This window comes from Lepus europaeus, chromosome 5 (assembly GCF_033115175.1).
Source record: "Lepus europaeus isolate LE1 chromosome 5, mLepTim1.pri, whole genome shotgun sequence".
NCBI lineage: Eukaryota > Metazoa > Chordata > Mammalia > Lagomorpha > Leporidae > Lepus > Lepus europaeus.
This window is the reverse complement of record NC_084831.1, coordinates 57681730-57697810: the sequence shown is the minus strand read 5'-3', so window position 1 is coordinate 57697810 and position 16081 is coordinate 57681730. Positions and strand designations below refer to the sequence as shown.

The following is a 16081-nucleotide window of genomic DNA, read 5'->3' as shown; positions in this document are numbered from 1 at the left end:
AGCTTTCAAGCAGCGGGAAACCTCCGAGTTTCAAAGATTCACATAACGTCAAGAATAATTACATCTCACACAGATGGAAGATGTGCGATGCATAGATTCAGCATTTCTGTTGAGTAGCATCTAATACATGTGATGTAAACAAAATGTAAATGCACTGTAATTTTAGGTGAGGTCTCAAAAGTCTTGTTTATTTTTAACACAAATATACGGGGTAGTTTTTAAACCACTCTGCAATTAAGGACTGCTTGTTCCTCTGTGCGCTTCTCTTTACTGTTGCTTCAACGCTATGGGCCACACTGATTTTTGTTCGAAGTATGGCACATGGAATGTGGTCTATGGAAAAGGAAGGAACCAAAACAGAAAGAGGAAAAAGGACAGACGGTGAGGAGGAAAGTGGGGGCCCCTCACGCCCCAAACACACACTCTCTTCGCTTAGAAAGGGCCAGGCCCTGAGCACAGCTCAGATCTCACCAAACCCCAGACGGAGCTCCCAAAACTTCCAGGCAGAGCCTTCGCGACGCTGCGGCTTTGGCACGCCCTCCCTGGTGCCCCCGCCACTGGCACAGGCAGGACAAAGCTGGGGCCGCAGCCCTGCAAACTCTTGGGTACTTGGGGCTCCCGCCCGTGCCCGCCATCAATCACTGGGCACCGCACACCCATCCATCACCCGGAATCCTGAAGCCTCTCTCTACCCTCCCTTGGCGCACTCCCAGGCGACCCGCCAAGGGATTCTAGGGCCAGGGCAGAGGAAGGCGCGGTGGGGAAGGGGCCGGTTGGGGGTTTCCCTCAAAGGGACAACGACATCGCCAAAGCGACTCTCCCGGCGGGGCGGCCGCAATCCCTCTTCGCGCCCCCTCAACCCCGCATCATCTACTCTCCATTTCGGCTTCTGTGTGCAAAGTAAGGCAAGGGGGCAAATAAACCTGCAGTTTCCTAGGCACTTCTTACCTCAGGCTACCCGAGGGGAGGCCGCCCGAGGCGCCTCTGCTGCACCGCGGTGGCCGCCGCGCACTGGACGCCGGGCTCTGGTGCGGCTCCGCGCGGCCCCGCTTGACCGTGCACCGCGAGCGAACCTCCCTCGCTCTCAGGGGACGAGCGCCAGTCCGGAGGCAGCCCCGCCGGTGACCAGAAAGAAGCCTGCAGCCGCCCAGAGCTGGCTGGCAGCCCAGGGAAGCTACGCACGGGCCGGAGCGGCTGCGGGGCTCGCGCGGACGAGCTGGCGTGAGGGACCCGCGCCAGGGCGACCGAGGCCGCGGCGAAGCGCCCCAGAGCGCCTCTGTGCGCCACCGGAGCTCCAAAGCCCCTCTCCGGATCCCGCTCGCGGGGACCACTGGTTCCGCGCCCCAGCCCGGGGTGGGGACTTACCGTGACCCTGTGGCACGGGCCAGCCGCCGTGTAGTAGGTTGTAACTGCTGAGACCACCACCTGTCAATCCCCGGGAGCCGGGCATGCCGCCCAGCCCGCAGTTTTTCCCCCACTTCCGCACCTACCTCACCGGCTCCTGGGTATTCGGCGGGCGCGATACCAAGGGAGTTCGGCAAAATGACCCTTCAGTCCCTCCCGGTGGCTCCCCGCATCTCCCGGCAGCCAGCGCTGAAGGATTACGCACAGCCTGCGTGCCTCTCAGAAGCCGGGTGCCGCCGAGCCGGGTTTGAACCCACACCGCCAACCCCCCTCCGCCCCCATTCATAATCCCAGCGGCGTCTGCCACTACACACCGCCCCCTCGCCGCCCGCGCGCGCTCCCATTCGCCCGCCCCGGAACGAGGCAGTCCCTCGCCACGCATCTGCCGGGAGTCCCGCGCCTTGCAGGCAGCTCCCGCAGCAATGGGCTGCAGCGGGGCCTGGGGCAGGGGCGCGTGGAATCCAGGCCGGGGCAGCCAGCGAGCACTGAGGTAGCCCCCGTGGAGGGAGGAGGCTCGAGGTGGGAGCCCCCTGCTCTCCTGTTGCACAAAGGACTCCGGCGTGAATAAGTGCAAGGGTCACACCACTTTAGTGAAGGAGGTGCTCCACCAAGGACCTCCTGGGACAGGGTTCCACAACTCGGGAATTTGTGTGGCCCAGTAACAAGCACCCGGGGGACTGAGGGACCCTGCTTTAAGAACGCAGCTTGCAGTTCTGCCATTGTGTGTGTGTGTGCGTGTGCGAGTTCACGCGTGATGAGGAGGGATGTGGGAAAGCCCGGCTATCCTTTTCCTGAGTCCTCCAACCGTTTTATGTTAACAGAAAAGGAGAAGGAAGGGGGCAAGGAAAACAGGAGAGACGGAAGGATAGGGCAACTTTTTCTGAGCTGTTGAAGTAGCTAGAGACCAAAAAGACTTACCGTTAAAATGTACCGATTTCTCTATTGATTCCAATAAACACTGAGGCTCGCCCATTTTTGCCCTGAGCACCATGCACTGTGCCAGATGTTGGGGGCGCTGAGATGGTTCCCATACAGCCTCAGTACCTGAGGAGCTGTCTCGTGGCAGAAGCAACCTGCAAAGCCCACCGTAAGCAATAGGTTATAACACAACAAAAGCACGTACTAATTACATAAATGGAAGCTATTTTCTCTGTATAGGTCAGGGAATGGCATCTCACCTGAACTACTTATTAAAGGACAAATAGGGGCTTGCTACTGGAGGGGAATCAACCTCTGGTTTTCACTCTGTGGTCTAAGCCAGCTTTGCATACCTGTGCAATGAAAGGCATGCCTGGGAGCTTAACAGTGTAGGGACTGGATGAGTTCCTGCTCTGTACTACTTCTTCATGGTGTTTGGGGAAACTATTTTCAAGCACCGGCCACTGAACTGCACACCATCCAGTTCTCCACAGCTGAGATACTGCCAAGCATCCAAAAGTAATCCTGCCTCCCTGGACTTGTTGCTTTGCATTCTATACCATCCACCATATTGATTACCTTGAAATGGAGCCCAAAGCCAAAATTAGCAATACTAAAGCAGTGAGCATCTGGAGAGAAGCCGAGAAATTCGGTAATATAGTCATAGTCTTGGCACACTCCCCATATGCAAAGTGATGACCATATAATCTTTACTTGAACTACAGTGAGGATTAATTTATTAGACCCCATTGCCCATAGAGCATGTGAATGGGAACCTAAGTTGTGATTCAGTCAAGGAAGCTTGAGGGGCATGCTCCCCTGCTCTGAATATTAGAGTCTTTGAGGTGTTTATGATTACCAAGGCTCTTGAGGCCACTATATCATGTTCAGAAAAAATATTTCCAAAGGGCTCTTGTTCCAGATTAATTAAGGGGACTCCAATATGAAAATGTCAGCTGTTTAAGCATCTTTCCTTCCTCTTCACAGAAGTCATATAAACTAACAAGAAAAATGGCAAAAAAAAAAAAATTAAATGTTATTTTCAATCAACTTATACAGATTTTACCCACAAATTCCAACAAACTTGTACAAGTTGTCAAAGGCAGCTGCCTTTGGGTAGAAGTCATACGGAAAAGTGCAGGGAGGCAAAGGGAACCAGTGGTAGAGATAGCAGAAAGTGCCAATAAAACCATGTTTCATAAAACAAACGGTCTACAATGAAATCCAAAAGCTTTGTCTCTCAAAAACGGAAGCAGAGGTAAGAAGTAAGGCAGAGAAGGTGCATGGAAATCCGGGAGGTGAGGAGGAGGCACAGACAGAGCCAGACTGTAGTCCTTGAAGCTGATGACATGACAAGGAAATGTAGAAGCTCTATTCCTTGTTTGTAATAGCTGGGAAGCACAGAACTCCTGGCAGAAGGTCTCCTGACCCAATTCACTTCAGAGACTCAGAGAAAGTCCACCGAGGAAGACACCATGACTAAGGGAAGCCCTCTGTTCTTGAATCAGCCATAAAGTGATGCTGCCACCCTGTTGCTGCCCAAAGACGACCAAAAGAATGGTTTAAAAAGCTACCAATGATTTGCCTCCATTGGTGTCAGCAGGTTTCATACATACATCTGGGCCTCAGAGGAGTGGTGTGGACCCCTAAGGCATCTTTCCAGGAAGCTACTGAGGTTTTTGCATGTGAAAGTAGATAGGATTCGAGGAACAAGAGACAGGGCAAGCTGCATGTTCACATCCTGTCATGCTTCTGCATATGCAAATGTCCCTTGGCTAAAGCAACTCATAGGGCTAAATCCAGAACCAATGTGGGCAGGGATTTTATAAGAGCACAGATTTATGAAGGAATTATTGGAGGTCATTAATATAACGATTTACTGCAAAAATGGGGAGGTTTTTGGTTTGAGAATTTGAAAGCTGTCTTGAAGCCTCCCCTTCAGGAACTTTCTGCAAAGACTTTGACCAGGGGCCGCTGCTGTGCTATGGTGGGTAAAGCTGCCGCCAGCAGTGCTGGAATCCCATATGGGCTCCAGTTCAAGTCCCAGCTGCTCCACTTCCAATCCAGCTCTCTGCTGTGGCCTGGGAAAGAAGTGGAAGATACCCAAGTCCTTGGGCCCTTGTACTGGCATGGGGGACCCGGAAGAAACTCTTGGCTCCTGGCTTCTGATTGGCTCATCTACTGTGTGTAGCCACTGGGGGAGTGAACGAGTGGATGGAAGACTCCTCTCTCTCTGTCTCTCCCTCTCTCTCTATAACTCTTTCAAATAAAACAGGTAAACCTTTTAAAAAAAAAAAAAGCCTTTGACCAGAAAAAAGATCATTTACAATAAAGAGGAAACCAGTGCAAGACCAATAAAGATATAGTAAGGAGAATTCTAGAAAGAAACTTCAAAACTTACATAAGTGAGGAGAAGTTTTGCCACAAAGCCAATGAAAATTGACTATATAACTTATAATGAATAATTTTAAAAAGCAAACATAAACACCTGCATAGTACTTACTGATGCAAACAGCACTCCTACCCACTCTACAAATATGAACTAAATTGGTTTTTCAATACAACCTGTGAGTTAGGTATTATCATTCCCATTATGTTGATGGAAAGAATGAGACACACATTATGACATGCATTCTTTCCCAAAGTAGTCCCCAAAGTCTCATGGTCCTCATAAGCTTGTGTGAATGGCATTAGGAGAGAAGAAACCTAATCCGTTATGGCATTAAGAAAGTAGCCAGATTTGATTAATTTGTTGGGGTGGAGCCCCTTGATCAAATTGTGGTGGCTTTATAAGGAGAGACACAGACATGCGTGTGTGCTCCCCCTTGCTGTGTGATGCTCTGTGCCACCCCAGGACTCTGCAAGCATGAACACCATCAGTTGATGGCAAATCAGTGGAGCTGCCTGATCTTAGACTGTAAAGCGCCAAAACCCCCTTCCCTCATAAGTAGCTTGGCTTAGATATTTCACTACAGCAGTGGAAAGTTGACTAATATAATCACACAGCTCGTTAGAGAGGAGCCAGAATTTAAACCCAGTCTTGTTCCAGAGTCTATGCTGTTATTCAGTATGCTAAAAGCCCTCTCTAAATGAAGCATATTCACTAAAATGTTAATGAGGCAATATAACCTATTAGGAGAGACTACAAAGCACAGATCAAGAAGTGCAGGGAAGAGATGATGTAAATAAGTTTTAGAAGAAAAACAAAACCAGAAATAAAGGCAATATTTGGAGAAACAACTTGGGAAACAGGACCATGCATGAGTAAGATGGTGAAGACAGATCTGTGAAATTAAATTGAATGAAAACCAAGAGAAATATTTTTTGATTATTTTTGTGAAACTCATGATAAAAGAAATATAATGCAGAGCCAACACACATATAAGTGAAGACTCTGAAAAAGATTCAGAGCAAACACACTGAAACAAAAAGAAATATTTTTTCTGAAATTGGAAAAAAAAAAAAAGGAATTATATCCACATGTTAAAAGTAATGGAGAAAATTGATTCATAATGGTGGAGCCAAGACAAGCTGGCAAATTATTGACGTTTAACTATAAAGAAAGATGGGGCTGGTGCCATGGCACACTACGTTAATTCTCCACCTGCAGGTGCCAGTGCGCTGGTTCTAGGCCTGGCTGCTCCTCTTCCAGTCCAGCTCTCTGCTGTGGCCTGGGAAAGCAGTGGAGGATGGCCCACGTGCTTGGGCCCCTGCACCCGCGTGGGAGACCAGGAGGAAGCACCTGGCTCCTGCTTCAGATTGGCGCAGCTCTGGCCATTGTAGCCATTTGGGAAGTGAACCAACGGAAGGAAGACCTTTCTCTCTGTCTCTCCCTTTTACTGTCTGTAACTCTACCTGTCAAATAAATAATAAAATCTTTAAAAATAAAATAAATATAAAGAAAGAATCCTTGTATCAGAAATGCAAAAGATCAAGTCTTGTATGAGGAAAATTCTATCAACCTACCCTCAGTCTTCTCCTGAGAAGCACTGACTTCATGACAATGGAACCAAATCTGTGACATCCTCAGGGAAAGAAAATGTGATCTAAGAGCAGAATATCTAGCCAACTGCTCATCAAATATAAAGGTCATAACTGTAAGACATTGCAAGTCGAAGAATATTCCTCCCATGTGGAGAATAAACCATCATAAATCCAGGAAAACTTCTTCAAAAAGACTAGTGGTGAGCAACAAATATATTTTTGATATAAAACTAAGACAATAAAATATATAAATGTTACAGCTTTTGAAAGCACAGAAATTGCACGTCACAAATATTTGGAAGGGAAAGGAAGAAAGTGGTGATAATTACAGTAAATGCACTGAGTCATCTATAACTGTTAGGGATGAAAATAATTTAAAGCTGACATACAGATAATACAATAATCATGTACAAAAGGGTAGATGTAGGCCGGCGCCGTGGCTCAACAGGCTAATCCTCCCCCTTGTGGCGCCAGCACACCAGGTTCTAGTCCCGGTCGGGGCGCCGGATTCTGTCCCGGTTGCCCCTCTTCCAGGCCAGCTCTCTGCTATGGCCCAGGAGTGCAGTGGAGGATGGCCCAAGTTCTTGGGCCCTGAACCCTATGGGAGACCAGGATAAGCACCTGGCTCCTGCCTTTGGATCAGCGCAGTGCGCCAGCCGTGGCGGCCATTGGAGGGTGAACCAATGGCAAAGGAAGATCTTTCTCTCTGTCTCTCTCTCTCACTGTCCACTCTGTAAAAAAAAAAAAAAAAAAAAAAAAAAAAAAAAAAAAAAAAAAAAAAGGTAGATGTAAACACTAAGAAATTTTTTTTAACTTTTATTTAGTAAATATAATTTCCAAAGTACAGTTTATGGATTACAATGGCTTTTCTCCCCCATAACTTCCCTCCCACCTGCACCCCTCCCATCTCCCACTCCCCCTCCCATTCCATTCACATCAAGATTCATTTTCAATTATCTTTATATACAGAAGATCGATTTAGTACATATTAAGTAAATATTTCATCAATTTGCACCCACACAGAACATAAAGTGTAAAATACTGTTTGAGTGTTAGTCATAGCATTAATTCACATTGGACAACACGTTAAGGACAGAGATCCTACATGAGGAGTAAGTACACAGTGACTCCTGTTGTTGACTTAACAATTTGACACTCTTGTTTATGGCGTCAGAAATCTCCCTAGGCTCTAGTCATGAGTTTCCAATTTTAAACAAAATAGAAAAATGAGTAAAATGAATTGCAGAGAAGAGAATCCATGCCAATTTATCGAGGTGCATAGCTAATTACTATGGCAAAAACAATAAATAATTATTGTATGACTACCATATAAAGATATGATTACAAAGGTAATCAAAAGAAAGTAAATCTACACCTTAATATATACCTTCCTAAATATCACAAAAACCGTACACACACACACACATACTTCTCAATCAACAAGTATTCAAAATATTTTTAAATTATCTTCAAATTGTATTAAACTCTATATAGAACAACAGGCAAACATTGAAAAATAAATATTTAGGTGGTTAAAAATAAAAGGAAACCAAAATTACCCATATAATGCCCCATCACCACATATATAGATGTCTTCCTTTATAGGAATAATTATAAAGCAGAAGTTATGACCTGAGAACTTGGATGGAGGAAAAAATAAGTATTAATTGAGACAAAGAATGACATGCTATAATACAAAAGGTAAACACCACAATGAAGAAGTTAAAGTTACGAATATCTGAACTAAATGCATAGCATCAATTTGTATGAAGCAGATATTACAGGACATAGAAAGACATATAAAAAGAAACAGACCAAAAATAAGTTTTACTCATCTCTCAGTCTAACTCTAGATATATCAGAGTTCATGTCTTAAAAATAGAGATTACAGGCCGGCCCCGCAACTCACTAGGCTAATCATCCACCTGCAGCACTGGTACTCTGGGTTCTAGTCCCTATTGGGGTGCCGGTTCTGTCCCAGTTGCTCCTTTTCCAGTCCAGCTCTCTGCTGTGGCCCGGAAGGGCAGTGGAGGATGGCCCAAGTGCTTGGGCCCTGCACCTGCATGGGAGACCAGGAAGAAGACCTGGCTCCTGGCTTCGGATAGGTGCAGCGCGCTGGCCAAGTGAACCAACGGAAGGAAGACCTTTCTCTCTCTCACTGTCTAACTCTGCCTATCAAAAAAAAAAAAAAATAGAGATTACAGGGGCCGGCGCCATGGCTCACTTGGTTAATCCTCTGCCTGTGGCGCTGGCATCCCATATGGGCGCCTGTTCTAGTCCTGGCTGCTCCTCTTCCAGTCCAGCTCTCTGCTGTGGCCCAGGAAGTCAGTGGAGGATGGCCCAGGTGCTTGGGCCCCTGCACCTGTGTGGGAGACCTGGAAGAAGCACCTGGCTTCTAGCTTCAGATCAGCGTAGCTCCAGCCGTAGCGGCCATTTGGGGAGTGAACCAACAGAAGGAAGACCTTTTTCTCTGCCTGTCTCTCTCACTGTCTAACTCTATTTGTCAAATAAATATATAAAAAAATAGAGATTACATGTTCTTTTTACATTATATTCATGAAAACTAGCCATGTACTAAGTCATAAGGACCATATGCAATAAGAGATCGTGTTCAACATTCTAAGGTCACAGTATCACAAACTGGGAAATAATTAAAAAGACAGCAAAACAAAAGTACATTCACCAGGAAATCACAAGCAAAAACTCTTGTGAACAAAACTTGTAGAATTTCTAGAAAATAATGACCAATAAAATGCTTTTTATCAAAATTCTTTGCTGTGGCTTTAGTTTAAATAGTGAATTAAGCACCAACTCAAAACATTAGAAAAACTAGGGGCCGGCATTGTGGCATAGCCGGTAAAGCCGCCACCTGCAGTGCCACCATCCCATATGGGCACCAGTTCGAGTCCCAGCTGCCCCACTTCCAATCCAACTCTCTGCTATGGCCTAGGAAAGCAGAGGAAGGTGGCACAAGTACTCGGGCCCCTGCACCCACGTGGGAGACCCTTAGAAGAAGCTCCTGGCTCCTGGCTTTGGATTGGCACAGCTCCAGCCACTGCAGCCATCTGGGGAGTGAACCAGCAGATGGAAGACCTCTCTCTTTCTCTCTCTCTGCCTCTCCTTCTCTCTGTATAACTCTGCCTTTCAAATAAACAAATAAATAAATATTTTTTAAAAGTTAGAAAAACTGTAAATAAACAGGGGAAATTAAAGAAAGAAATTAAGCAATCTGGAAGAATCAAAATTAACTAGGTGGGAAAGATGATTAGAACTAATACATATTTCCAAACTGGTGTTCAAAAAATGTAACAACATCTAAAATATTCTTATCAACAAAAAATGTTAAAAGAAAAATAATCAATGATTAAAACATAGAAAATACAATGTTAATATAACTCTAAAGACTTCCTTAATCTATTAAATGTTTTTCCATCCTTTTTTCAACTTTTCTCACCCAAGAAAAATTTTGGAATATTTAAACACGGCAATGTCAAAGATTCTTATATATTTTCCTCATTAGGAATATATGTTCTACTGTAGAAAAAGACATTTGAAGATCTGATTAAGTGGATAATTTCAGGGAGAAATATAGTTAGCTAAAATTGACCCAACCAAAGAGAAAAAAAAATGAGAAAATTATTGATTCCTTGCCCCACTTCAGTGAATTATCAAAGCAATATGTTTTTCCCAGGAGAATTTACCAAATCTTCAAAGCACAGATAATTCCTATGATATCTAAACTATTTAAAAGCATACAATAAGGAATATTTTCAATTAAATTTTATAAAGCACATAACATTGATACCAAAAGCTAACAAGATGTTCATGTAATTAAAACACATTGACCAATCTTACCAATTCAGAATCCAAAAATAAAAGGAATAATTCAACATTTGTAAATCTATCCAGGTAAATAATAACAGGGAAAAATCTAACAGCAAAAGCCATAGAATTATCTCTAGGACATTAAAAAGGCATTTGAAAAATTCAATAGTCGTTCTTAATGCCATAGAAAACCCTTTATTATCACAACAGGCCTTCAAAAAGCTTATGTAAAATCCCTTTTCTCTTAATTCCATTTTCCATGAACTTTTTGAGACATTTTTATACCTCTGTAACAAGATGAAAACATCTACCTCAGGTGAAAACCATACTTACAGATTCACACTAAAGACATTTCCATTAAAGTAAGAAAAAACACAGCAATGCAGGTATTGTAACATTATTCTGGGCTTATAAGTAAGTGCAGGAAGCAAAAGAATTTAAAAGTCTACACATTAGAATTAAGGAATATTGTGATGGTTAATTTTAAGTCATCTTGACTGTGTATTAGGATGCCCAGAATCTGGGTGAACATCATTCCTGAGTCTGTTTATAAGAGGGTTTCTGGAAGAGATGTGCATTTGCATTAGTGAACTGAGTAAAGCAAATGACCCTCCCCAATGTGGCTGGGCACCATGCAATCCATTGAACAGGACACAAAGGTCAGGGAAGGAAGGATTCTCTCTCTTTCCTCGACTGTCTGAGCTGCAACATGGGCCTTCTCCTGCCCTTGGTTTAGGACCCCTGCAATCAGCTCCCTTGGCCCTCAGAACTCTGTACTGTGTCAGATTGGAAACACACCATCGGCCTTCCTGAGTCTCCAGCTTGCAGATGGCAGAGCATGGAACCACACTGTCACTACCATGAGGAGTAAGTCGTGAGTTCATTCTCCATAACGCATTTGTATGAGGATACTCTAAGAAGTTCATTGAAAAAATAGAAATCTAGGTATTTTTTCATAATATATATTTTCCATGAATTTTTGAAGCTGTACATTTCACGTAAGTATATGTGTTTATCCTATGGTTCTGCTTTTGGGAGAACTCTAATACTGGGATAAAATCTCCTCTATTTTAAGAAAAAAAAAAAAAAAAAGAGTAGTTTTAAGACCCAAGCAAATCCACTGAAAATTATTATGAACAATAAGAATCATATCAACATACAGAAAAAACAAACTTTATATCTATAAAGAATAAGCAGTTACATGACATAGTGAATAAAATGCCTATGAATAACTAAGCAGGGTATTAGACCGCAATACACAGAAAACGGTGGTAGACTACAAAAGGTAGTCTATATGAATACAAAAAGGCATTCCATGTTCTTGAGTAGGTGGATCCAACATCATAAAGACAGTAAGAATCAATTTGTTAAATTCAAATAATGATCCCAAAACAGAATTTTTTAGGATCCAGAAAAGCTGTTTAAATTTCATATAGAAGAATAAATAAGAAAAGTTCTAGAAGAAAACATGAGCAAAGATCTTAAATCCAAAAGCCATAAAAAGTAGATTGAAAAGTTTGAGTATAACAAAAAGAAAACTTCAGTTTGCCAGAAGTGAGAAGAAAATGAAAAAGATATATTAAATGAAAACAGCATAAGCAAAGGCAAAAGGCAAACTGGTATAAAATAAATTGTTAGGAATAGCAAATATTAAATAGTCAAAAGTTATTTTAACAAAGATACAGCTGCGCAGCTACAACACAAGAGAGAAAATCTTCCACTTATTGACATGGAAATTTTTCCAAGATATATTATCAAATTTTAAAAAGTAGGTCATCGTTGATAACAAAGGGCTAAAATTATAAATGTGAGTCTGTGTTAATTGAATATGAATTTTCACAAAAGGAAAAGATACCCAACAAATAAACAAAAGTGGTTATCTCTGGAAATAGAATAGGGTCAAGGACGCAGGTGAGAAGCTTCTCAGTAAATTTTTACATTGATTTGAAAATCATGATAACTATACCTATTTAACATTAAATAAAATATAAAATTTATTAGATGTGATATGAATTATGTGTTTTTATCTGCCAGGCTCTCTTGGATGTTGGGAGGGAAATGTGATGTGCCACAGAATAATAATAGTGCTACAAGTGATTTCTTTCTATGAAAAGGTCAAACTAATTTTCACATGCAAGGTATAATCATGTTAGCAGGCATGATTCACACAGCTATTTCAGGTACATAGTCTTCCTTTTCATTAATTAATCATATAGTCAACATAAAAAGGAATGACAACTTCTAAAGGAATGATATATTTATCCACACCTGGTTTGAAAGCTCTTCTATATTAGACTTTAGGCAAAGCTGGATGATGGCAAAGAATGAAGTTGAGCCCAGCCACCTACTGAACTTTTAACACCTACAAATTCAACTCGACTGTTCTCAAACTTCAGTCCACAAGTGGTAGCAGAGTCATCCTCTGATAATGCCAACATCAGAATATCCAGTTCATCTTACCAAGGGCCTCTGGCAAAAATTAAAAATAAGGGTCATTGTCAATAGTGAAACAATAGTGTTATATGTAGTCTGGAAAACTGTATACTTGTTCTGGTCTCACTTCTATGGCCCAACCTTTGGAAGAACAAGTATAAATAGTAACCTATTTTGACATAAAAACATGGCTTCAAGCCAATTTAAGTTTTCATATTCCTTCTACAATATACACATAAATTCCAGTTCCTCCTGGTTTTCGAAAGTACAATAAATATTGTGACACACAATGTTTAAAAGTCCCCTAATTTCATCTATAAGATCTGGAACAATAGCAGTACAACTAATGTTGACAGTCTTTTTATACTAGATTATACCATAGTCTCCTTTCAGTAGAAGTTGATAAGTAATGCTGTATAGTCTGGAAAATTTGTAAAATGCAGTCATTTGGTTTGATTTGTTTTTAGCAATTTATTTGTTTATTTGATACGTAGATCTACAGAGAGAGGGAGAGACACACAGAGAGAAAGATCTTCCATCCACTGATTCTGGACTGGGCTTGGAACTCCATCAGGGTCTCCCACATAGGTAGCAGGGGCTCAAGCACTTGCACCATCTCCTGCTGCCTTCCTAGGCACATTAGTAGGCAGATGGATTGGAAGTAGAACAGCTAGGACTCAAATGGATGCTTATATGGGATGCCAACATTTTAGGTGCTGGCTTATCCTATCATACCACAACACTGGATACAAAATCATTTGTAACATGTACAGAGTAATATGTGGTCCAGAAAACTTAGAAAATTCAAGTGAGAAAATGCTTGTTGAACTCTTGGCATGGATTTGAAAATCAATTTGCTTGGCCACAATGAGATCAACCTTAGGAGTCTGGAGAATTTGAACATAATTTATTAATGAATGGTCTGATATTTCTAAAAAAATATATTTCTTTGCCATTTTCATGGAAAATTATGACAATGTATTTTTACCAAATTATCAGTGGTAGTAACTTCTAGTCTCATCACAAATATAATTAGTCCCACAAAGGAAAAAGTGCTATGAAAAATCTGAATTTGAATGTAGCATATTTAGTTCCAAGAACTCATTTACACATCATGTTAACTCTGTACGTACAGAAGGGCAGAAAACATTCTCAATTCTGATGGCAACATTAAAAGTAAACCTTAAAAAAAAAAAAGAAAAGAAAGTCTTATTTAATGAACAGTATTATAAAACTTTGTATTCATTCATTGCTGAATCATTCAATCAACATTAATCAAACATGTAAAATGTGAATACTCCTGTATGCCATGATATTAAGCACTTGTAATACAGTATTGAATAAAGTGAATATCCTACTTATCAATGACTATGAATAGACAAACAGTTTCTCACAGAATTTGCCAAGGGACTTTCAGGCAGCCGTTCATGTTCTGCTGATTTTTCTAGAAAAAGCACAGTACTAATTTAACTACAGTAGCTTAAGCTTCAAAGGTACAAAATTTTAAGCTCAGATTAAGGTACAGAGGTCTAAGTTCAACTGTGGGCTAAGATTTAGCGAACACTATCCCATCTTTCTTGTCAATGGGCTCTCATTTTCTAAAACTACATTATGACCTATGCCAAGAATCAGTGAAAAACTGCCAGCAGATAGAAGGAGTAAGCTTGTGACACACATGCACACTAACACATACACACCCATCTCATGGAATGTTGCCCTATACATTTGGAATTCAATATGTAGTTGATTATAAATAAAGTCATAATTATAGGTAAGTTCACCTGTGCAATGTGTTTAGATTGAGAAGAAAAGGATGTGCTCTAAGACACCAAAACTTGGAGATCAGAGAAACAAGGAGAACCCAGCCATGAAGACTACACATCTGAGGGAAAACTAAGAAAGTGACCATTCTAAAGCAACTGAATAAATTGTTTAAAGAAGAGACTTACCAATCATAACAAATGCTGATTTTTTTCAAATTATATGAATACTGAACACTAAGCTTAATTTTTGTCAATGTGGAGACCACTGATGACTTTAGTAAGAGTCAAAGGAATGGGAGAAAAGCTTGAATAAAGTGGATCTGAGAAAGAATGCAAGAAAGAAGATGGCAGGCTTCTGCAGACAAGCTTTCACAGTGTGAAACACAGTGTGCCTAGAAGCATAGTTTTAAAGCAGTTTCTCTTCAAAACATCTTTTCAATCCCCTGATAATCATCTTGGTACATCATGGCAGTAGCAGCACTATCTTAAGGGGGAGGGCATTTAACCTAGCAGTTCAGACACCCACATCCCATTATCAGAGTGCTGGGGTTCCCCTCCCAGCCCTATTCCTGACTCCACCTACTGTTGATGCAGACCCTGAGAGGTAGCAGTGATGGTTACATAGTTAGATTGCTGCCACTTACATGGGAGACCTAAATTGCATTCTTCACTCCTGGCTTGGGTCCCAGCACTATCTCAACAGTTGCAGGTATTTGGGGAGTGATCCAATGGATGGTAACACACACACTCTCTCTCTTTCTCTCTCTCTCTCTCTCTGTCTCAAAAAAATAAATAAATATATAACTTTTTAAAGGAGATATATAAAATTAAAAAGACAGAACTATCTGGAAACAATTATTTCCATTCTATAACAAAGCTTCATATTGTCTTTATCACAATCTATATATTCTTATCTTTTAGATGACCATAATAGCAAAGTAGCGCTTGCTTTGACATCTGATGGCAGTCGCATGATACCACCCTTCTGTAGACATTCCCTATGAATAGATAAAACCAATCCCTCAACCACATTCTGTAAATAATGAATGATACATGACCAAGTATGACAACGAGATTAGAAGAAAAACGAGCATCTTGAACAAGGACCAATGATAGAACAACATAGAAAATTGTTCTTTAGGACTAAGCACCGCTGGTATCTTCATGGACAGTATCACAGATGTCGTAAGAAACTGAATCCTCCTAAAGACAGATGATATTGAGGGAATCAAAGGGAAATATTATCCTATGTTTCATTTGCCATTTGAGAAAATGCAATCTGGTGTATTCACTATTATATAATAATGGTAAATAATTTTAAAAGTCTCTGAAAAAATGGAGGGGTTGGATGAGAAGTAGATACAATCAGGCAGGTCTTCTGAGGACACTATGTAAACAGGAACAAGAGAATGAGGCAGCAGCTGGAGGGGTAATTTTTTTAAATAAAGGAGATGCTAGAGCATTGCTATGCTATATGGGAATAATCCTGCAGCCTGGAAAAAAATGATGATGTAGCAGAAAACAGGGACAATCGCAGAAGCAGTATCACAGAGAAGAAAAGAGGAGTGGATCATGAGCACCAGTGGAGGTTGCCTTTACCTTTGGAACAAGGACAGTTTATCTACTGAAGTAGGCTTAGTCTATGGATAAAGCTGCAAAGGAGATGTGATAGTGGCACTACAATGAAAAATTATGGATGTACCTGTTTTCTAAATTGAAAATAAAGATGAAGCGTCATCAGTACAGGGCAAAGA

The 16081-nt window shown here is 41.6% G+C and overlaps 1 pseudogene; it reads left to right on the top strand.

Moving 5' to 3' along the window:
* The first annotated feature begins 2158 nt into the window (after window positions 1–2158).
* LOC133759105 (large ribosomal subunit protein mL42-like) lies at window positions 2159–15544 on the top strand (annotated as a pseudogene).
* Window positions 15545–16081: the final 537 nt, after the last annotated feature.